Raw genomic sequence first — 22,835 nt, forward strand, 5'->3', positions numbered from 1 at the left:
TTGTTTGTTTTTAAAAAGCCATGATCAGGGCAGAGTTATGGCATTAAGCAGATTACAAAAGAAACCTCTGGGAGGACGGAGAAGCAAGATGGAGATGGACAGAGGGGGGGGGAGGGGAACTGAGGAAGGAGCAGGCAAGCAATTGAGTGCCTTTATCAATATTTCTCCCGAAAATGTATAATGCATTTTCTTTTCTGAAAAATTAATAACCTTGCTTTGTCTCTATCGACGTTTTCCTCCGGCTCGCGGTGGACGTCCAGTGGAAATCGAGCAGGGAGGGAGAATGCGCTGGCTGACCCCCAGAAAGTCCAGTTTGGGTAGCCTTTCAGGGCTGGCAGGAGAAAATGGACCTCGTTTCCAGACATCAAATCTCATTTGGGTGTCTGGGAGCTGAGGTCTCGCAGTGAACCCTGCTGTTCTAGCCAGTGGCGAGCTCAGCGTTGCAGCCGGCGTTCATCCTACCCAGAGTAGGCCCATCGAAACCAAAGGACGTGGCTTACTTCCTTTAGTTGGTACTACATCACTTTTTCTCCAGTTTTGGGCAATTAATATTCTTGCTGCCATGGTTGCGTATAAGAACATTTTCGTATTTTCATTTAAGATATCTGATTCTTGTTGTTGTTGAGTCGTGTCCGCCTCTTTGTGACCCCCTGGACCAGAGCACGCCACGCTCTCCTGTCTTCCACTGCCTCCCGCAGTTTGGTCAAACTCATGCTGGTAGCTTCGAGAACACTGTCCCACCATCTCGTCCTCTGTCATCCCCTTCTCCTTGCGCCCTCCATCTTTCCCAGTCAGGCCATCAGTCAGGCTTCTATGAATTGCTGATCTCCAGCTCGTAGACTTCCCACAGGGATCTGGTCAACCACTGTGAGGACAGAATGATGGATCAGATACATCTTTGGCCTGATCCAGCTATCTTCTTGGTGCATCTAGCTGATTACTTGCCTGCCAGGTCTCCTCCCTGCACCGTCAGCCCTGATATTGGTAATATTGGTAAATAAAGGTAATATTTACATGAATTACTCCATCCTCTTTGGATTGCGGCCCCAGAAGGGAATGTGGCAAAGATGGTGAGATGTGATCCACGAGAGTAAAACATTCCTTATAATGTTAGGGAAGACATGCAAGAGAATGTCTGGTCCAGCCGGTTGAAACTTCCTGTTCCTCCTGGTTGGAGCATCCTTCCTTTTGCATGTGATAGAAGGCGGGCGTGACCTCACCTGTCCAGGTAACAAAAGGACGAGTCATGCAGCACACCTCTCTCTTTTTGACTTACTTCTTTGTTTGACCAGCTTTAAGCTAGGACTGCTCTGCTAGCTCTCAGCTGCCAACCTAGCAGTTCGAAAGCACGTCAAAGTGCAAGTAGATAAATAGGTACCGCTCTGGCGGGAAGGTCAATGGCGTTTCCATGCACTGCTCTGGTTTGCCAGAAGCGGCTTAAGTCATGCTGGCCACATGACCTGGAAACTGTACGCCGGCTCCCTTGGCCAGTAAAGCGAGATGAGCGCCGCAACCCCAGAGTCGGCCACGACTGGACCTAATGGTCAGGGGTCCCTTTCCCTTTTGCCTGCCTTCAGGAATCCAACTGTGAACTGATGTGAGTAAACTTATTCTATTGACTTTGAACAAGATTGTGGCATCTTTATACTTTTAAGAGGGATTCAAGGGAACTTACCAGGAACGTACAATTCAGTCTGAGACAGAGTGAATTGTATAATAGCGAGAGGCTCACACGAGCCTGCAACCAGCCATCTGCTATGCATGTAAGAAGGGGGAATGTAACTCTGCCACGAAAAAGGAACTTGCTAGCGCAAGTTAGGAAGGATATTAATAAACAAGATATCCTTGAGAGCCTGTGTGGTGTAGTGGTTAAGAGGGGTAGTCTCGTAATCTGGTGAACCGGGTTCGCATCTCCACTCCTCCACCTGCAGCTGCTGGGTGACCTTGGGCCAGTCACACTTCTCTGAAGTCTCTCAGCCCCACTCACCTCACAGAGTGTTTGTTGTGGGGGAGGAAGGGAAAGGAGAATGTTAGCCGTTTTGAGACTCCTTTGGGTAGTGATAAAGCAGGATATCAAATCTCTTCTGCCACCTGAACATTCCCACAAAGATTCCCTGCCACCCCACTCTAACCACTGCACAACACAGCCATCCTCCTGTGGTGCAAAGTCCTAGTTCTCACCACTGATTCGTACACGAGGAATATTCCTCCGAATGGCTGCGGATCAAGAGTTCTGCACATCAGTACATCACTCGGCCAAGAGTAATGTTCGTACCAGGTACCACTCGGGCCAGCTTTGCCAAGAGGATGTCTCAAGAAGACCATTAACTGCTCTCTTTTCCCCCCTCTTGGCTGTTTGTTTTCACTTAGGGCTAACATCATTGACGTTGAGCTAACATCTGCTCAATATTTGACGGGCAATCCACTGACCCTGTCAGCCGCATCTCAGCCAGACATCCCTGTGTTCTTAAACCTCAGCATAAATCTTTGGTCTGATCCCGAGACTCTGCCATCAAACTCCTCCTAATGAGGCTGGTCGTGGGCTGCCAAGATTCGTGGGGGTGGGGGGGGAAAGGAGGCAGGGCCCCGACTGCTGGCTGGTTTGGAGAGTCAGTTCTGGGCATAGCAAAGTTGCCAGGCTTCTCCTGGCAGTTTTAGGAAGGCCTTGAAGAGGCATTGGACAAGGAAGCCCCCCGCACATACCTTCCAACTTTTCTCTGACGGAATCGGGATGGGTGGCGCTGTGGTCTAAACCACCGAGCCTCTTGGGCTTGCCAATCGGAAGGTCAGCGGTTCGAATCCCCGCAATGACGGGGTGAGCTCCTGTTGCTCGGTCCCTGCTCCTGCCAACCTAGCAGTTCGAAAGCACCTCAAAGTGCAAGTAGATCAATAGGTACCGCTCCGACGGGAAGGTCAACGGCATTTCCGTGCACTGCTCTGGTTCGCCAGAAGCGGCTTAGTCCTGCTGGCCACATGACCCGGAAGCTGTACACTGGCTCCCTCGGCCAGTAAAGCGAGATGAGCGCCGCAACCCCAGAGTTGTCCGCAACTGGACCTAACAGTCAGGGGTACCTTTACCTTTATTCTCTGTTGGCTGAAAGCTCAAAGCCTACAGAGCAGCTCTAGCTAAAATGCTGCTCCAACGACAGAGGAAGTCAAAGAGAGAGAGAGAGATGGCTGCGTGCCTTGTCCTTTTGTTACCTGCACAGGTAAGTCCACGCCCACCTCTTGTCATATGCAAGAGGAAGGATGCTCCAGACCAGGAGGAAACAGGAAGTTTTCAACTGGCTGGACCAAACATTCCATTGCATGTCCACTCTAGGAAAACAAGGAATGTTGTCCTTGACTGCTACTTATGTACCACATCCCACGACAGCAATGAGGTGGAGGGAATGTTCTTTCTTATGTGGTCGACCTGTAAAAGCATAAAAGAGTATTGGGAAATAATCCATAATGAATTGAAAAAAAAATGTTTAAAAGTACTCCTCCCCCCCAAAAAACACACACACACACCAGAGAGTCCTTTCTGGTGGGGATAATTCAGACAGAAATTCCCAGGTGTCAAAAAAGGTTATTTATGTATGTTGCTACTGAGGCCCGTGTTTCGTTAGGTTATTAAAAGTGGAAGATGTCAGGAGGAAGAGAAAAGAAAGAGGGAGGGAAGGAAGGAAGGAAGGAAGGAAGGAAGGAAGGAAGGAAGGAAGGAAGGAAATTAGAGATGGAAGAGGGAGGGGAGGGAGGGAGGGAGGGAGGGAGGGAAGGAAGGAAGGAAGGAAGGAAGGAAGGAAGGAAGGAAGGAAGGAAGGAAGGAAGGAAGGCAATTATAGATGGAAGGGACTGGAGGGAGGAAGAAAGGTGAAGGATGGGTGAAAGGGAAGGAAAGAACGGCTGAAGGACACAAGAAAAAATAAAAAAGAAGAGAAGGAAAATGGATCAAAAAAGGAGGAAGGAAGGAAGGAAGGAAGGAAGGAAGGAAGGAAGGAAGGAAGGAGAAAGCAGAAAACAACAAAAAGGGAGGAAGGAAGGAAGGAAGGAAGGAAGGAAGGAAGGAAGGAAGGAAGGAAGGAAGGAAAGAGAGAGAGAGAGAGAGAGAGAGAGAGAGAGAGAGAGAGAGAGAGAGAGAGAGATTACTTTTTTTCCTCCTCAATCTAGCCTAGTGGTCGCTTTCTCTTTCCCGAACCCCAAGCATAGAAACCAGGCTTATTTCACACGTTTCCTGGGGAACTTTCCCCTCTCTGTCCTGGAAGGTTCTCAGGCCTGCCAAGGAGCAGAAGGCAGCGACATATGCCAATCCTTGTCCCAAAGCGAGCTTGCCAGCGGCAGCTTGGCACAGGAGACCCCTCGCCAAACCCCTTGCCCAAGCCGCTTCGGTGCTCCCCCCCCCTCCCTAGGGATAAGGGCGAAGAAGTCAATATAGTTTTCGAGAAGTGCGCGCGCGCCCCCGCCCCCCACTCTCTCCCCTCCCCTCCCCCCCACACTTTTCAGAGAGGAGAAGAGGAAGAAAGGTTAAATGTGAGCTGCTATCGATTTCTCTCTTCTCTCTCTCTCTCCCTACTCCCTCCAACCCCTGGAGCCAGCCTGGAGGACAGATTGCGGCCCAAACTGACCAACTGACCACAGAGGGGGACATCAGAGACCGATGCTGAGATGCGGAGCCAATGGCTACCCACACGGAGGCCCGTTGCCTGGCAACCTGGCTTTGTGGAGAAGTTGGGGGGGGCTGGTTAAAAAAGAGAGAGAGAGAGAGAAAGAGAGAGAGAGAGATGGATTTTTTCCCGAATGCGGCAGCCGTGCCGGATCAATTCTGCAACACAGGCTACAGTGACCAAACAGAGTCGTTTTTGCTCGGAGCACCTATCGATCTCACCCAGCTATGGGCATTGAATGGGGTTTAATAAGCCCCGAGTAAGCAGGAACAAGCGTCTAAGTGATAGCCAGAAGTCAAACATCAACTCCTTTTGTCTCTCCTTTTCCCTTTCCTCCTTCTTTTCCTTCTCCTTTCCTCTCTCTCTCTCTCTTTTTAATTGCTGAAGGATCTGCAACGAAAGAAGAAGCCATAAAACGACAAGGAGGGGGGGGGGATATAAAAAAAACAGTCACAAATTACATTGCCATCATACATGGGGTTTTGTATTTAAAAAGAAAGCCCCAAACGAGCCTAGGCAAGCCGGTAATTCCCAGCAGGTGTGCAGTTTGTGGGATCTATCGGTTCATTAAATGACGCAGCCCAGAGGACTCTGAAGAGGACTTTGCTAGCTGCATCTCTGAATGAGTCGCTGGTCTGGCTGTAACAGAAGCAGTCAAGCACAACACTTCCTGCTTGCCCAGAGTGGACACACAGAGGGATGTTTCTCCAGCCAGGAGGACTTCCTGCCACACCTGGTCTGTAGCATCCTCCTTCTGCGTGTGACCAGGTAGATGGGCGCGACTAAAGGTAAAGGGACCGCTGACCATTAGCTCCAGTCGTGGCCGACTCTGGGGTTGCGGCGCTCATCTCGCTTTACTGGCCAAGGGAGCCGGCGTACAGCTTCCAGGTCATGTGGCCAGCAGGACTAAGCCGCTTCTGGCGAACCAGAGCAGCGCACGGAAACGCCGTTGACCTTCCCGCCAGAGCGGTACCTATTTATCTACTTGCGCTGGTGTGCTTTCAAATTGCTAGGTTGGCAGGAGCAGGGACCGAGCAACGGGAGCTCACCCCGTCATCGCGGGGATTCGAACTGCCGACCTTCTGATCGGCAAGCCCAAGAGGCTCAGTGGTTTAGACCACAGCGCCACCCATCCCTACGCAAACTGTGACACAACATTGCAATGCCCCACTCAGAAGATGTCTCATCTCAAGCACATCTCTTAATTTCACAAACACAAATTAGGTGTTGTTGTCGTTTAGTTGTTTAGTCGTGTCCGACTCTTCGTGACCCCATAGACCAGAGCACGCCAGGCCCTCCTGTCTTCAAAATTAGGAGGTAGTTGTCAGGAATAACACGAGCGAGCTTTTTGGAATGGAATTAAAAATACAAGCTTCCATCTCTGGAAGATACCGGTGGAATTCCTTCATCGTTCTCCCTGCTTTTCAAAGTCATATCAGAACGCTTTCCTGTTTAATCTTTATTCCTCAGGAGGCTGGGAGATCGAGGCAAGATGCATTGGGGATGGGGGTCATGCAAGAATAACAATCAAATCAATATCAGGGTATGATTTTACTCTCCGCAGGGGCCTAGGCACCAATATTCTGTCTCTCCCCCCCCCCCATTAAAGAGACAGCATCAATTTTAAGCCTGAAATCTGTTAATTACCACCATTAAATGCCTGAAATCCCCTTTGCTTTGTGGGTGACACACTTCATTATGAAAGAGGAGAGTGGTGTTCTTTTAAAAAACAACAGGGGTCATTGTTTTTATTTTAAAATACAAATCCACTCCCCCCCCCCAACATCTTATTTCTGCTAGTTTTAATCTAAGTTGTGAGGCGATGTGGGGACCTCAAGTTGTAAGCAGGGTAACCTGGTTGGATGGCCACCAGTCAGCAATTCTTTAGCTGAGTTTCCTGCATTTCTTGGGGCTGGACTAAAATAATGAGCATAATTAATAATAATGTTATTATTTATACCCCGCCCATCTGTCTGGGTTTCCCCAGCCACTCTGGGCGGCTCCCAACAGAATTAAAAGCACAATAAAACATCAAATATTAAAAGCTTCCCTAAACAGGGCTGCCTTCAGATGTCTTCTAAAAGTCAGATAGTTGTTTATTTCCTTGACATCTGAAGGGAGGGCGCCACCACCAAGAAGGCCCTCTGCCCAGTTCCCTGTAACCTCGCTTCTTGCAGTGAGAGAACTGCCAGAAGGCCCTCGGAGTTGGACCCCGGTGTCCGGGGTGGAGACGCTCCTTCAGGTATACTGGGCCGAGGCCATTTAGGGCTTTCAAGGTCAGCCCCAACACTTGGAATTGTGCTCGGAAACGTCCTGGGAGCCAATGTAGGTCTTTCAGGACCGGTGTTATATGGTTCCGGCAGCCGCTCCCAGTCACCAGTCTAGCTGCCACATTCTGGATAAGTCGCATAGTTGCAGTTTCCGGGTCACCTTCCAAGGGAGTCCCACGGAGAGCGCATGGCAGTAGTCCAAGTGGGAGATAACCAGAGCATGTGCCACTCTGGCTAGACAGTCTACGGGCAGGGAAGGTCTCATCCTGCGTACCAGATGGAGCTGCCCTGCACACAGAACTGACCTGCGCCTCCATGGACAGCTGTGAGTCCAAAATGACCCCCAGGCTGCGCACCTGGTCCTTCGGGGGGCACAGTGACCCCATTCAGGACCAGGGAGTCCCCCACCCACTGTATTAAGCTCCCTCTTCTCTCCCTTTCAGCTCCTGCCCCTTTTTAAGGAACAGCCGCTGCTGTTTCGCACCCCCACCCCAAAAAAACTCCACCCATGACCCCCACCCTCAGTCGTCGGTTGCATGAGTTTGGGATTTCGACGCAGGGAACGGCCAAATCAATTAATCAATCGTAATCGAGATTCCAAGGTGTAGTCATAATTAATTTTCAAGACCTGATTGATCATGTCATGTTTCCTACCACCCCCCCTTTCCCTCCCCCTCTGTGTATTTGCAGGAGCTGGGATGATGAAGTGGTGTTTTCGAAGGGAGCCATTTCCGCTTGCTAAAGCTTCCCTTGGGTAAACCCCCCCCCCCGGTCCTTCTTCCGGAGAGGAGGTGGGGAAGGAGACAAAAACCACCAATCTGGTGAAAAAGTTAAAATTTTAAAAGCCTATCAAGACAAAGCTGACATCTTCAGCTTTGCAACATGTGCAGAGAACGACCGAGATGTTATGCTCCCAATTTATTCTGCCACCAACCTTACTGTATGCTTGTGAAACACGGACCACTTATAAATGTCATCTCCAACTCCTTGAAAGATTCCAACAACCTGGACTACTGCAATGCGCTCTATGTGGGGCTGCCTTTGAAGGTGACCCGGAAACTGCAATTAATCCAGAATGTGGCAGCCAGACTGGTGACTGGGAGTGGAGACCACATAACACCGGTCCTGAGAGATCTGCATTGGCTCCCAGTACGTTTCTGATCACAATTCAAAGCGTTGGTGCTGACCTTGAAAGCCCTAAACAGCCTCGGTCCAGTACACCTGAAGGAGCGTCTCCACCCCCATCATTCTGCCCAGACACTGAGGTCCAGCGCCGAGGGCCTTCTGGTGGTTCCCTCATTGCGAGAAGTGAGGTCACAGGGAACCAGGCAGAGGGCCTTCTCGGTAGTGGCGCCCACCCTGTGGAACATCCTTCCTTCAGATGTGAAGGAAATAAGCGGCTATCCTATCTTTAAAAGCCATCTGAAGGCAGCCCTGTTTAGGGAAGTTTTTAACATTTAACACTGTACTGTTTTTAACACTTGATTCGGAGCCGCCCAGAGTGGCTGGGGAGACACAGCCAGATGGGTGGGGTATAAATAATAAATTATTATTATTATTATTATTATTATTATTATTATTATTATTATTATCAACGGTGTCTCTGAAAATTTTTACACATCACTTGGGAAGACAGGCGAACTAATGCCAGTCGCTTCCCTCTGAGAAGCGAGGTTACAGGGAACCAGGCAGAGGGCCTTCTTGGTGGTGGCGCCCTCCCATCAGATGTCAAGGAAATAAACAACTACCTGTTCCCTCTTCCATGTGGCAGCCCTATAAATATCTGAAGATGGCTCTCATCTCTCCTCTCAGTCTCCTCTATCCCAGGCTAAACGTACCCAGCTCCTTCGACTGTTCCTCATCAGGCTTAGTTCCCAGACCCTTGATCATCTTGGTTGCCCCTCCTCTGCCCACATTCCAGCTTGTCAGCATCCTTCTTAAATTGTGGTACCCAGAAATGGACACAGAATTCCAGGTGTGGTCTGGCAGTTGGAGGATGGATGGCGGCTAACAGATGGAGGCTGAATCCTGACAAGACAGAAGTCCTGTTTTTGGGGGGGACAGGGTGGGACTCCCTGGTCCTGAATGGGGGCAGCTGTACTCTTTGGGTTCAGTCAGTCATCCTTCTTAAATGGTGGCACCCGATTTATAACGTTGATGCCCAGCTTCCCGGCATTTAGGTATTGATGACATTCAACGCTCAAAACCTACATTGTCTCCCAGGCGGTTCCCCCCTGCGAGAAGTTAGGTTGGAGGGAACCAGGCAGAGGGCCTTCTCGGTGGTGGCACCCTCCCATCAGATGTCAAGGAAACAAACAACTATCTGACTTCGAGAAGACATCTGAAGGCAGCCCTGTTTAGGGAAGCTTTTAATGTCTGTTGTTTTACTGTGTTTTTAATATTCTGTTGGGAGCCGCCCAGAGTGGCTGGGGAAACCCAGCCAGATGGGCGGGGTATAAATAATAAATTGTTGTTATTGTTATTGTTAAGCTTAGTATTGCGTGCACTGACTGGCAGCATCTCTCCCAGGTTTCAGGCTGCTCTCCTCAAAGATGGCAGGAATTGAATATTTCCTTTGGGCTCAGTCTGGACGACGCCTTTAACGCTTCTTCATTTTTCATTTATGCTGCGGCGGAAAAAGGAAATATATTTTCTTCAATTATTAATCAGCGATGTGTGAGAGAGCCGTGTGGAGGGGAGATTAACTCTGTGACCTTTTTCTACCACCATCTCTTTTCTCTGACACCACACAAACACACACACACACCCAATGGCCAGGATTTTGGCATCCCAAGATCCAAGCACCGCCACAGAAGAGATCACAACGCTCACTTTCCAGGAGTTCTTCCTCATCAAACACTGCAAAGAACTCATTCCAAAGTCCTTCTTCGGCGATGATGATTTGCCGTATTTTTCGCTCTATAAGATGCACCAGACCACAAGACGCACCTAGTTTTTGGAGGAGGAAAACAAGAGAAAAAATATTCTGAATCTCAGAAGCCAGAACAGCAAGAGGGATCTCTGCGCAGTGAAAGCAGCGATCCCTCTTGCTGTTCTGGCTTCTGGGATAGCTGTGCAGCCTGCATTCGCTCCATAAGACGCACACACATTTCCCTTTACTTTTTAGGAGGGGAAAAGTGAGTCTTATAGAGCAAAAAATACGGTATTTGCCGAGTCTTCAAGGGCAGGCCCACATAACGCTACTGATGGTGACTAGCCATGATGGCTATATTTTGCCTCCAATGTCAGAAGTATTATGACCTCTGAACATCAGTTGCTGGGAGAAGCACTGTTGCACTCAGGTCTTGCTAGGGTAATATTATCAGGCGTCCCCGTTTCCCAGGGACAGTCCCTGGATTTACAAACCAGTCCTCATACATGGGTGGCGCTGTGGGTTAAACCACAGAGCCTAGGGCTAGCCGATCAGAAGGTCGGCGGTTTGAATCCCCACGACGGGGTGAGCTCCCGTTGCTCAGTCCCTGCTCCTGCCCACCTAGCAGTTCGAAAGCACGTCAAAGTGCAAGTAGATAAATAGGTACCACTCCGGTGGGAAGGTAAACGGCATTTCCGTGCGCTGCTCTGGTTTGCCAGAAGCGGCTTAGTCCTGCTGGCCACATGACCTGGAAACTGTATGCCGGCTCCCTCAGCCAAAAAAGTGAGATGAGCGCCGCAACCCCAGAGTTGTCCGCAACTGGACCTGACGGTCAGGGGTCCCTTTACCTTTACCTTTAAGAACCATTTTATAGGGACGCGGGTGGCACTGTGGGTTAAACCACAGAGCCTAGGGCTTGCTGATCAGAAGGTCGGCGGTTCAAATCCCTGCAATGACGGGGTGAGCTCCCGTTGCTCAGTCCCTGCTCCTGCCAACCTAGCAGTTCGAAAACACGTCAAAGTACAAGTAGATAAATAGGTACCACTCCGGCGGGAAGGTAAACGGCGTTTCCGTGCGCTGCTCTGGTTCGCCAGAAGCGGCTTAGTCCTGCTGGCCACATGACCCGGAAGCTGTACGCCGGCTCCCTCGGCCAGTAAAGCGAGGTGAGCGCCGCAACCCCAGAGTCGGCCACGACTGGACCGCATGATCAGGGGTCCCTTTACCTTTACCTCATTCAAAAGCCATTGAAGTTGAAAAGTGTCCCCGGATTCATTGAAAAAAATCTGGTAACCTTATGCTAGGGGGCTCTCCAGAAAATTCATTGAGTGGTTCATGGCAAAAGCAGAAAATACATTGAGTTGTGCACAGCAAGAACAGTCTACAGGACTCGATGGGCCCCCTATGGCCGGATCCAGCTGTGCTTTTCTGATGTTCCTCTGTTCTTTAAACACACACACACACCATGCTTCCTGTCCTTCCCCACTGGCCCAGCGACGCAAGACTGCAGCAGCAGAAAAAACCGATCGAGGAGAAATGGTTGATCAATAAGCGTATTGAGCACCTCTTCAAGCTACGCTGCTTTTTGCGGATTCAGAACAGGGCTCGCATTGCAGACTCAAAGATGCCCCCCTAAGGCCCAATCAAAAGCCAGCGACAACGGGGACTGCACAGAGCACAGCGGGGGCCTTCTTGTCTGGAAGGAGAGCCCAGCTCAACATCCCAGATAGGACTAGGCACTGGAAGGACAGATCCTGAAGCTGAGGCTCCAAGACTTTGGCCACCTCAGGAGAAGAGAAGACTCCCTGGAAAAGACCCTGATATTGGGAAAGATGGAGGGCGCAAGGAGAAGGGGACGACGGAGGACGAGATGATGGGACAGTGTTCTCGAAGCTACCAGCATGAGTTTGACCAAACTGGGGGAGGCAGTGGAAGACAGGAGTGCCTGGCGTGCTCTGGTCCAGGGGGTCACGAAGAGGCGGACACGACTAAACAACAACAACAGGAGAAAATAACAGAGGCCAACCAGAGAATATTGAGAAGGAAAGTTTAGTCATATCCGCCTCTTCATGACCCCCTGGACCAGAGCACGCCAGGCCCTCCTGTCTTCCACTGCCTCCCGCAGTTTGGTCAAACTCATGCTGGTAGCTTCGAAGACACTATCCAACCATCTCATCCTCCGTCATCCCCTTCTCCTTCTGCCCTCCATCTTTGCCAGCATCACGGTCTTTTCCAGGGAGTCTCCTCTTCTCCTGAGGTGGCCAAAGTCTTGGAGCCTCAGCTTCAGGATCTGTCCTTCCAGTGAGCACTCAGGGCTGATTTCCTTCAGAATGGAGAGGTTGGATCTTCTTGCAGTCCATGGGACTCTCAAGAGTCTCCTCCAGCACCAGAATTCAAAAGCATCCATTCTTTGGCGATCAGCCTTCTTGATGGTCCAGCTCTCACTTCCATACATCACTACTGGGAAAAACCATAGCTTGAACTATACGGACTTTTGTTGGCAAGGTGATGTCTCTGCTTTTTAAGATGCTGTCTAGGTTTGTCATAGGAAGTCATAGCGTTGCTCTATTTTGCCAGTTCTGCAATGGAGGAGGACTGGAAAAAATTTAAAGACTATTTGCAAAAGTATTATAAGTTATATGAAACATAAGATGTCGTGTGATTGGGAATCTAGCCCCAGTAACAAAACTTAATTATTTATGAAATTTGACAAGATTTATGAAAGAATTAAGGTTTAAATGGGTAAAAACGATATTATGGTATATTGCTCAGAGTATATATTGATCAAGAGATTTAAATTTAAACTGTAATTGAAAATAGAAAGAAACATATGAAATAAGGATATAATTTGCTGATAAATTTATTGTTAAGAAATGCATTCTGCGAGGGATGGGGGAAGTCCAATGGAAACTTGAAATGAGTTATTGAAATGGTCGTGTTTTTCTTTTTCTTTTTTTTCTGGTCTTTTTTTTTTTTCTTACTTTTTGATCTCTTTGTTATTTCTGTAAAAAATGTAATAAAAATTATTATAAAAAAAAAAAAAAAAAATATTTTGCCAGTTCTGGACACCACGATTTAAGGAGGGTATCGATAAGGTGGAACATGTGCAGAAGAGGACAATCAAGGGTCTGGCAACCAGGCCTTATGAGGAATGGTTGAAGGAGCTGGGTATGTTGGTGCCAGATGGAGAGGCCTGGGTCAGGGCCACATACGTCCTTCACACCTAACGTTCTAGAAGAATAGGATAATGATGGCACTGAAAAACAAAGGTTGTAAAGGGGGGGCAGCGAGTAACTACATGGCTTAAAGGGCTTTCTGGCAGATTCATTCACTGAGACTGAATAAAGGAGACTGCTTTGAAGTGTGCCAATAACTGTAATTGGCCGTCCCCGTTCGAACAGCTTGTGTGTGGGGCAGGGGGAGGGAAGAAGGGGGCTGAGAGTGGAAAGGGGGGAAGGAGCCCCTGATAGCCACCTGAGTTATATTTAGGATGACAAGAATAAAGGCACCTCTAGGGTCTAAGTAGCCAGTAAGTGTGAAATTGATCCAGCAATTATTGTAAATATAGAGTGGGAATTTTTTTTTTGAGGTTTTACAGGGAATCTAAGTGCTGTCAATGACCAGGCGGTTTTAAGGAGATTGGGGGTGGGGTGGGAAAGGAGGGGGGCGGGAATCCAAACCCCATATCTGCACAGGGTCCCTTTCGACAGAGGTGTGCGCCCCCACAGCACAACAAAATTGGCAAATGGCTCAAGATTGTAAAGATAAATTGCAGGGGAACCGAGAGAACAAGGCAAAACCGTTTTCCCCTGATGTGAGCGGGGTGGATAGGACCATCTGCAAGAGAGTCACGCCCCATAGCAGGCAGCCTCGAGTCGGCGATGGAAAATTCCCTTTCATAATTAATAAATGAAGAATATTGCTATTCATTAACGCGGCTGCAAAGGAAGTATTGATCTCTGTCCGGCTGCAGTTCTGTGCATGTTTTTTTGTGTGTGTGTGTGTGTGCATACACAGAAGGGGGCACGGACGTGACATTTTAATGCACCTCGCCTCACACACACACACACATTCCCACCGCCCCCCAAAATAGCCTCTCCAAGGAAAACCTCTAAAAAGGCCAAAAGAACGAAACAAAACTGGTAAAAGAATTCATGGAGGGGGGCTTGGAGCGAAGGGAAAGGTGCAATTTAAAGCAGGGAGGGCGGCGTAACGGGAGAATCACAGTCCCATCTCGCGCCGTTTGTTCCCATTTGAATATTCGATTAATAATAGATTACAGCAAGCATCGAGAAAATCTCCTGCTGCCAGTCATTTTTATTTTTTTTTAAGCAGGTGAAAAGTCAGGAAAAGTAGGCAGAAAACGAGAAAGTGCAGGATAGCAGGGCAGTTTGGGTTATTAAAACATAAAAATACATACCATGATACTATAACAATAACATTCACCTCGCTCGCACACGCACAGTTTAAAAGGCCATGGATTGTTTAATTAAGCAGTGGCCAGGGAGAAGACGAATGTTTTTGCCTTGTGTAACGAAGGCGCCAGGCAAACTTCCCTGGGGAGAGAATCCCACAAATGGGAGCCACTGCAGAGAAGGCCCCGTTGTCATGTTGCCACCATCCGCAGTGCCGCATTTACATATAAGCTAAACAAGCTATAGCTTAGGGCCCCACTCTCTTGGGGCCCCCAAAAAAAAATTAAAGAGAAAAAAAAACCTGGGTGTACATTTCCAAAATATAAGATAAAAAAACAAATAAACTAAGCCTACCTACAGCAACAGGGATGCGGGTGGCACTGTGGGTTAAACCACAGAGCCTAGGACTTGCCAATCAGAAGGTCGGTGGTTCAAATCCCCGCAATGAGGGGGTGAGCTCCCGTTGCTCGGTCCCTGCTCCTGCCAACCTAGTAGTTTGAAAGCAGGTCAAAGTGCAAGTAGATAAATAGGTAGCACTCTGGCAGGAAGGTAAATGGCGTTTCCGTGCGCTGCTCTGGTTCTCCAGAAGTGGCTTAGTCCTGCTGGCCACATGACCCAGAAACTGTACGCCGACTCCCTTGGCCAATAAAGTGAGATGAGTGCCGCAACCCCAGAATTGGCCACGACTGGACCTAATGGTCAGGGGTCCCTTTATCTTTACCTTTTACCTACAGCAACAGTGTTTTGTGTTGTGCAGGCTCCTATGATGTAAGTCATGGGCCCCCGCCTGCTCACCTGCTCCCTAAAATATCACTTCTATGTACAGTGGTACCTTGATTCTCAAACCTAATCCGTTCCAGAAGTCCATTCCAAAACCAAAACAGCAACCATTTGTTTTTGACAAATGACAGCTGGACATATAAAGGGCCCCAATACCTTTCGTAGCTGAGGGCCTCACCAAACCTAAATCTCGCTTTACTGGCCGAGGGAGCTGGCGTTTGTCCACAGACATTTTTCTGGGTCATGTGGCCAGCAGGACTAAGCCGCTTCTGGCGAACCAGAGCAGCGCACGGAAACGCCGTTTACCTTCCCACCGGAGCAGTACCTATTTATCTACTTGCACTTTGAGGTGCTTTCAAACTGCTAGGTTGGCAGGAGCTGCGACCGAAAAATGGGAGCTCACCCTGTCATTGCGGGGATTCAAACCGCCGACTTGCCAATCGGCAAGCCCTAGGCTCTGTGGCTTAGACAACACCACCACCCGGGTCCCTTAATAGGTATCTAACCAGTGATATTTTAGGGAGCAGGCGGGGCCCATGATTTACATCTTAGGAGCCTACACAACACAAAACACTGTTTCTGTAGGTAGATTTTATTTTATTTGCTTTTTATCTTATATTTTGGAAATGCACATCCAGGTGGTTTTTTCCCTTTAGTTTTTTTTGGGGGCCCCCCAAAAGAGTGGGGCCCTAAGCTATAGCTTGTTCAGCTTATACGTAAATCCGGCACTGGGCACCATACAAAATGTATTGTGCGGAATGGTATACAGCCATGCGAATATTGCGCCAAACGTGTCTACAGAAATGCAAAAAAATACCCAGAAATAACCTAGGGGAAATGCAAATGAATTTTTCAATTTTTTTTCAAGACCAAAATCTGATATTGGAGAGAGCAGTGGGGGAAACAAGAAAACGAATTTGATAAGATTTGCCCATCTCGAATCTCCCTCCACCATCTGTAGCCGACCCTCCTCTCCCCTCACTTCCTCCAGAGTAAACTTCTCTCCCCCCATGCCCCCCCACTTCCCCGGACAGCCTTCCTCCAGCAGATCCGTGTAGATCAATGCAAAATTAATTAGAGTAATCAACTCGGCTGCGCCGCGGAGATCATACGTGCAGGCTTTTCGGTGACTAATTGGTGATAACTGACAGCTCGCATCCCTAGTGTCTTAGAGGTATTAACACTCCCCCCCTTCCCAGATTAATTACCTTTTCCCACCACCAGCCCCTTAGCTGTGGGGCAGGAAAGGGGAGGAGACTACAGCTGCCAATCAGAGGGGCTTTGCTGAGCATGGTTGAGGGAGGAGTGGGTTGGGGGGGGAGGCTGGAGTATTCTTCTGTTGTGTGTGTGGGGGGGGGTAAATCAAGATTAATCTTTTAAAGGGGCAGGGAGATGACTTTCGTACCCATTCAAATCCGGAAAATGACCATTGCTGTTGTGTTATTGGTTTGCAACGAACACTGGTCAGACTCAGAGCAGCCAGTGTCTAAATTAATGAGCCTAAGTTAGCGGAGTCCATTGATTGCCATGGGTCTACTCTGAGCATTACTAACGCTGGGTACAACCCCATAAAACACTGCGCGTGCTTCTCTCTAGAATATTTCTCTCCTTCTTTCTTTTTTAAAAAATCAATTTTAATTAAGAATACAGACCGCTCTCGCCTCTTGTTTCAGATACGTAATAATACGTGCGCTGTTCTTACTGGGTTGCATCCTGCTCAGAGTAGACCTGTTGAGATTGCATATATGAAGCCCACTTCAAAATACATCGGTGGAAACCGATTCAAATCCAGTTCAGAGCATATCTGCACCCAGCTCAATTCTCTACTCAGAGTAGACCTATTGAAAATAATGGAGCTGCGCCAGTCATGGCCTTTAATTTGAGCGGGTCTGCTAATGTTGGGGGAAACCCAATATGTGCCCTCCCTGCTCACAGAATTTCCATCTTTGGGGTGTTGTGCAGATTGATCCTGAGAAAAATAATATAACAACAATTTACAGTATTATTTATACAAGCTCAGAGTTGGAAAGAAACCATGCTTAAGTCTGACCCCTGCTCAAGGCAAGGATCCTGTCAAGGTGGCCGTCCATCAATAATAATAATAATAATAATAATAATAATAATAATAATAATAATACATTATTTGTACCCCGCCCATCTGGTTGGGCTCCCAACAGAATACTAAAAACATAATAAAACATCAAACATTGAAAGCTTCCCTAAACAGGTCTGCCTTCAGATGTCTTCTAAAAGTCAGAGAGTTGTTTATTTCCTCGCCATCTGATGGGAGGGTGTTCCACAAAGCTCCGAGGATCTCTGCTAAGGCAACTACCCAAGAGGTTGTCTCTGTGTGGAGCTGGATATATATGACCTCGGGCAGCTCTAAAGATTCCTGCTATAGCAAACGACTGGAGGTGTTGTCTCTGTGGGGAGTTGGAGCAAAGAGCATATTTAGGACCTTGGACAAGTCCAAGAATTCCTGCTGAGGAAACGACTGGAGATGTTGTCTCTGCAGAGAGCTGGAGCAAAGAGCAGATTCAGGACCTTAAAGATAAAGGGACCCCTGACCATTAGGTCCAGTCGTGGCCGACTCTGGGGTTGCGGCGCTCATCTCGCTTTACTGGCCGAGGGAGCCGGTGTACAGCTTCCGGGTCATGTGGTCAGCAGGACTAAGCCGCTTCTGGCGAACCAGAGCAGCGCACGGAAACGCCGTTTACCTTCCCGCCGGAGCGGTACCTATTGATCTACTTGCACTTTGAGGTGCTTTCGAACTGCTAGGTTGGCAGGAGCAGGGACTGAGCAACGGGAGCTCACCCCCTCATTGCGGGGATTTGAACCGCCGACCTTCTGATCGGCAAGTCCTAGGTTCTGTGGTTTAACCCACAGCGCCACCCGCGTCCCTATTCAAGACGAATGCCTCGCAAGACGGAAAACCCGCTAGACGAAAGGGTTTTCCGTTTTTGAGCTGCTTCGCAAGACGAATTTCCCTATGGGCTTGCTTCGCAAGCCGAAAACGTCTTGCGAGTGTTCCGATTTTTTTCCGCTTCCCCCCCTTTTTCTAAGCCGCTAATAGCCTTTTAGCCGCTAAGCCGCTAAGCCTTTAATAGCCGCTAATCCGTCTAAGCCGCTAATAGGGTTGCTTCGCAAGATGAAAAAACCGCTAGACGAAGAGACTCGCGGAACGGATAAATTTCGTCTTGCGAGAGGCACCACTGTAATGTTGTCTCTGCAGGGAGCTGGAGTCAACTGCAGCCGCATCTAGGGTGACCATGCTTGAATTGTGGTAGGCTCCGAGGGCCTTCTGGCAATTCCCTCCCTGCAAGAAGTGAGGTTACAGGGAACCAGGCAGAGGGCCTTCTCGGTGGTGGCACACTCCCATCAGATGTCAAGGAAATAAACAACTATCTGACTTTTGGAAGACATCTGAAGGCAGCCCAGTTTAGGGAAGTTTTGGATGTTTAATGTTTTGTTTTTATATCTGTTTGGAAGCCGCCCAGAGTGGATGGGAAAACCGAGCCGAATGGGCCGGGTATAAATAATAAAACGGTGATGGCGATGACATCAGGTGATTGACAGGTGGGTCAAACATGGCACATGGGGTGTGGGAGAGATTAGGACCCAGCTGGCTGACCGGATCCCAATCCTACAGGCAAATCTGCCCCTTCCTGGCCACATCGACCATTAAACCTTTCTGATATCACATTCAGACCGATTCCCTGGGAGAGTTTCACAGCTTCCTGGGGCCCAAGACCCATTCTTGCCTTGGAAACTACCGTATTTTTCACTCTATAACACACACCCGACCATAACACGCACATAGTTTTTAGAGGAGGAAAATCTGTAGGCATGCCACCCGTAGGCATTCCCTCCATAACACGCACAGACATTTCCCCTTACTTTTTAGGAGGAAAAAAGTGAGTGTTATGGTGCAAAAAATACGGTATTTAGACGAGCATCTCAGAGCCTGGGCAGTACCAGAGGTGATCCGAACCCAGCCCTGATCCCACACCAACCTCTGGGTTCCTCTCTCTCTCTCTCTCTCTCTCTCTCTCTCTCTCTCTCTCTCTCTCGTCCTTAATAATTACAGCTGCGAGTCAATAGCAATTAGAGCTAACAGCCACTCAACGGAATTGACGCAAATTATTTTAATTTTATGTTTTCATTGACCAGCCTTTTCCAGGTTGCTGCCCTGCTTCCTCGCTCTTTTCCCTGTCCCCATTTGGAGCAGGGGGGGGGGGTTAGGAGGAGGAGGATGGAGTTGGGGTGGCAGAGAAAACCCCGGCGTAATTAATTACCCGTCCGCAACCCCCACCCCAATCTGACTAGCTAGACACCTCCTTAAGGATAATTAATTCTCCGGGAATGGAGGCTGCCACACCTTTCTTTGCTGCTTGCCAGAAAACAAACCCCACAGCCTCACATGTCTATAGGAATTTCTGAAGTTTTCCCAGTGAGCCAGTACATAGAGACATTGATCAGTGAATTCTTACAAGAAAGAAGATTCCACCTAAACATGAGGAAGAACTTCCTGACAGTAAGAGCTGTTCGACAGTGGAATTTGCTGCCAAGGAGTGTGGTGGAGTCTCCTGCTTTGGAGGTCTTTAAGCAGAGGCTTGACAACCATATGTCAGGAGTGCTCTGGTGGTGTTTCCTGCTTGGCAGGGGGTTGGACTTGATGGCCCTCGTGGTCTCTTCCAACTCTAGGATTCTATGATTCTATGATTTGGTATTGTGCAGCAAAGGCCCTTTGCATAGATAGGAAGAAACTGTGACAAAGTGTATTGTGGGGACAAATCACAAAAGTCACAAAAGCGATTGTGCTGGTTTTGGTAGTGGGCTGCATGTGCGTGATATCTGCTGGAGGGGCAAATCACCCCCCCCCAACCTGTACATAAATTCCTGCAGCACAGCCCCAGCTGCTTTAGCTGAGATTCCTGCATTAGATTAGATTACTCTGAGGGTCCCTCCCAACTATACAATTCTACAATTTCTACGATTCTAAGTCTGGACTGCTGCAACAGGGGCAGTAACTGAGCGATCGGTGTGAGCGTAATTCTTGTGGCGTGTGGTTTTGCAGTTTGGAAACCACACCTGACGCTGATCTGCCGTGAAACCAGCCCTAACCCTTTCCGCAAGCTTCGAATGATTAATATCCAGTACAGCAAAAAAAACCGCATTTTCCCACCCTAAAGCAATTACAGTGGTACCTCTAGTTAAGAACTTTAATTCGTTCTGGAGGTCCGTTCTTGACCTGAAACTGTTCTTAATCTGAAGCACCACTTTAGCTAATGGGGCTTCCCGCTGCCGCAATGTCTGTTCTCATCCTGAAGCAAAGTTCTTAACCCGAGGTACTATTTCTGGGTTAGCGGAGTCTGTAACCTGAAGTGTCTGTAACCTGAAGCGTCTGTAACCCGAGGGACCACATAACACTGGTCCTGAGAGATCTGCATTGGCTCCCAGTACATTTCCCAGCACTATTCAAAGTGTTGGTGCTGACCTTGAAAGCCCTAAACAGCCCAGTATACCTGAAGGTGCGTCTCCACGCCCATCGTCCAGCCCAGACACTGAGGTCCAGCTCCAAGGGCCTTCTGGCGGTTCCCTCCCTGCGAGAAGCGAGGTTACAGGGAACCAGGCAGAGGGCCTTCTCGGTGGTGGCGCCCTCTGCCATCAGATGTCAAGGAAATAAACAACTCTCTGACTTTTAGAAGACATCTGAAGGCAGCCCTGTTTAGGGAAGTTTTTAATGTTTGATCGTGCTTGTAATATTGTGTTGGGAGCCGCCCAGAGTGGCTGGGGAGACCCAGCCAGATGGTGACCATACTGAGTTAGGTGGACCAATTGTTTGACTCAGTAGCAAGCCATCATCCTACGTTCCTTTTTGGAGATGTCTTGGGGAGGGTGGGCGAGGAGCAAGCTGGGAGTCTTGCTCCTTACGGCTACCCGGCCTCCTCGCTTTCTGATTACTGATGTTCATCGATGGTTTGGTGTTAATTCGCCAAAGGGGTTCATCTGGGAGCAACCCTCCTGGAGACGTCTAGAGGTAAATAACAAAGAAGCCCACAATAGCCGGCTAGCGTTAATTTTGACCGGTTGCTGCGGATGTGTCTGAGAAAAGGCAGACAAAGGGATGGAGAGGGGTGGGTTTGTTGTTGTGGGTTTTTTGGAGAGGGGGGTCTTATGCAGCCGACCATCTTGTTGCTCAGATGTGGGACAGACACCTCGCCTGCCTTCATATCTCTCTCTCTCTCTCTCTCTCTCTCTCTCTCTCTCTCTCTCTCGTTTCTAAGGAAGGTGATCTCCGAGCCATGCAACAGCCGGATCAATAGGCCCACAGCCTTTCTATGGATCATACATGCAGAGAGAAGATTTCTGGAATCGATGAAGAGGAGGGGAGGGAGACGCTGCCCCTGTTTCGCGGGCTGTTTCCACGGCAACGGGGCCGATTCTTCCCCACCTCCGGCTCCCCCCACCCGAAACCCTTTTTTTTGAACACACAAAGCCGACTCAGCCTTGGGAGAAGAACGCAGCTGAAATTACGATATTCACTCCCGCGAGAAGCAGGGCCGACCATTAAACTGGATGGAGGCTTCGTCAAAACCATTGATATGGAGGGTGCTCTCAAAGGCTGCTAGCCGTAGTGGCCTGTCTTCTGCCTCCAAATACCAGTGGCTGAGAATCATTAGTGCTGAGAGTGGCTGTCGTACCCTCCAACGTTTCTCCCCTGGAAATAGGGACGTCCTCTTCCATCCCCTCCAACGTTTCTCCTGTGAAAATAGGGACGTCCTATTCCATCCCCTCCAACGTTTCTCCTGTGAAAATAGGGACGTCCTATTCCATCCCCTCCAACGTTTCTCCTGTGAAAATAGGGACGTCCTATTCCATCCCCTCCAACGTTTCTCCTGTGAAAATAGGGACGTCCTATTCCATCCCCTCCAACGTTTCTCCCCTGAAAATAGGGACGTCCTATTCCATCCCCTCCAACGTTTCTCCCCTGGAAATAGGGACGTCCTCTTCCATCCCCTCCAACGTTTCTCCCCTGAAAATAGGGACGTCCTCTTCCATCCCCTCCAACGTTTCTCCCCTGGAAATAGGGACGTCCTATTCCATCCCCTCCAACGTTTCTCCCCTGAAAATAGGGGCGTCCTATTCCATCCCCTCCAACGTTTCTCCTGTGAAAACAGAGAAGTCCTATTCCATGATGATGATAATAATAATTTTATTATTTCTGACTGGGTTGCCCCGGCCACTCTGGGCAGCTTCCAACATATATAAACACATAATAAAACGCTTTGTAACGTAGCTTCAACTGCACAACAAAACCACAACACTGTTCCTCTCGTGATGCTTCCATTTTGGAGTGTGGGGGCCACATAACTGTTGCTTTAAATGTGGCCTGCATGTCGTAATCTATTTCTTTGGTGGGGGGGTCTGCCTCCCCCCAACCCATCTATTCTACCTCCCTGATTTTTCTTGCAGGAGATTTGGCGGTTTAAGGAGTTGGCTGAGCAAGGGGGAGAGGGATCTTTGTTGCTAAATCCATATTTTTGTGTGTGTGTGAAGAATTTTTTTAAAGAAAAATCAAGCCTCTCCTTCTGAAATTAGATTCGGCGGGGAGCCTGGCTGCTCTATCTCGCGGGGACCGGCTCTGCCTGTCGATGAAATCGATAGCTGATTGCGGCAAGCTGGAAGCAGTCTGAAAGGAGGTGGGGAGACCGAGGTTTCTCTGGGTGGACCGGCAGAGGAAGGGAAGGAGGGCAGAAGGAGGCAAATGTCACCTTGAAGCCTTGGGAGGGGTGTTCAAAGGGGCTGGAGAAACCTCAAAGAGTTCAAAGACTCTCTCAAGGCAAATCTTCAA

General features: G+C 48.9%; 1 protein-coding gene across 1 annotated transcript in view; it reads right to left on the reverse strand.

Moving 5' to 3' along the window:
• Nucleotides 1-15,496: 15,496 nt before the first annotated feature.
• The window catches only part of KISS1R (KISS1 receptor), a 285,361-nt gene continuing 278,022 nt past the window's right edge, over nt 15,497-22,835 (reverse strand). The window contains exon 6 of the transcript XR_014215176.1: nt 15,497-15,708. The gene's annotated coding sequence lies outside the window, so the exon portion shown is untranslated. The remainder of the gene's footprint in view (nt 15,709-22,835) is intronic.

The sequence above is a fragment of the Podarcis vaucheri genome (assembly GCF_965113315.1).
Source record: "Podarcis vaucheri genome assembly, chromosome: 18".
Taxonomy (NCBI): domain Eukaryota; kingdom Metazoa; phylum Chordata; class Lepidosauria; order Squamata; family Lacertidae; genus Podarcis; species Podarcis vaucheri.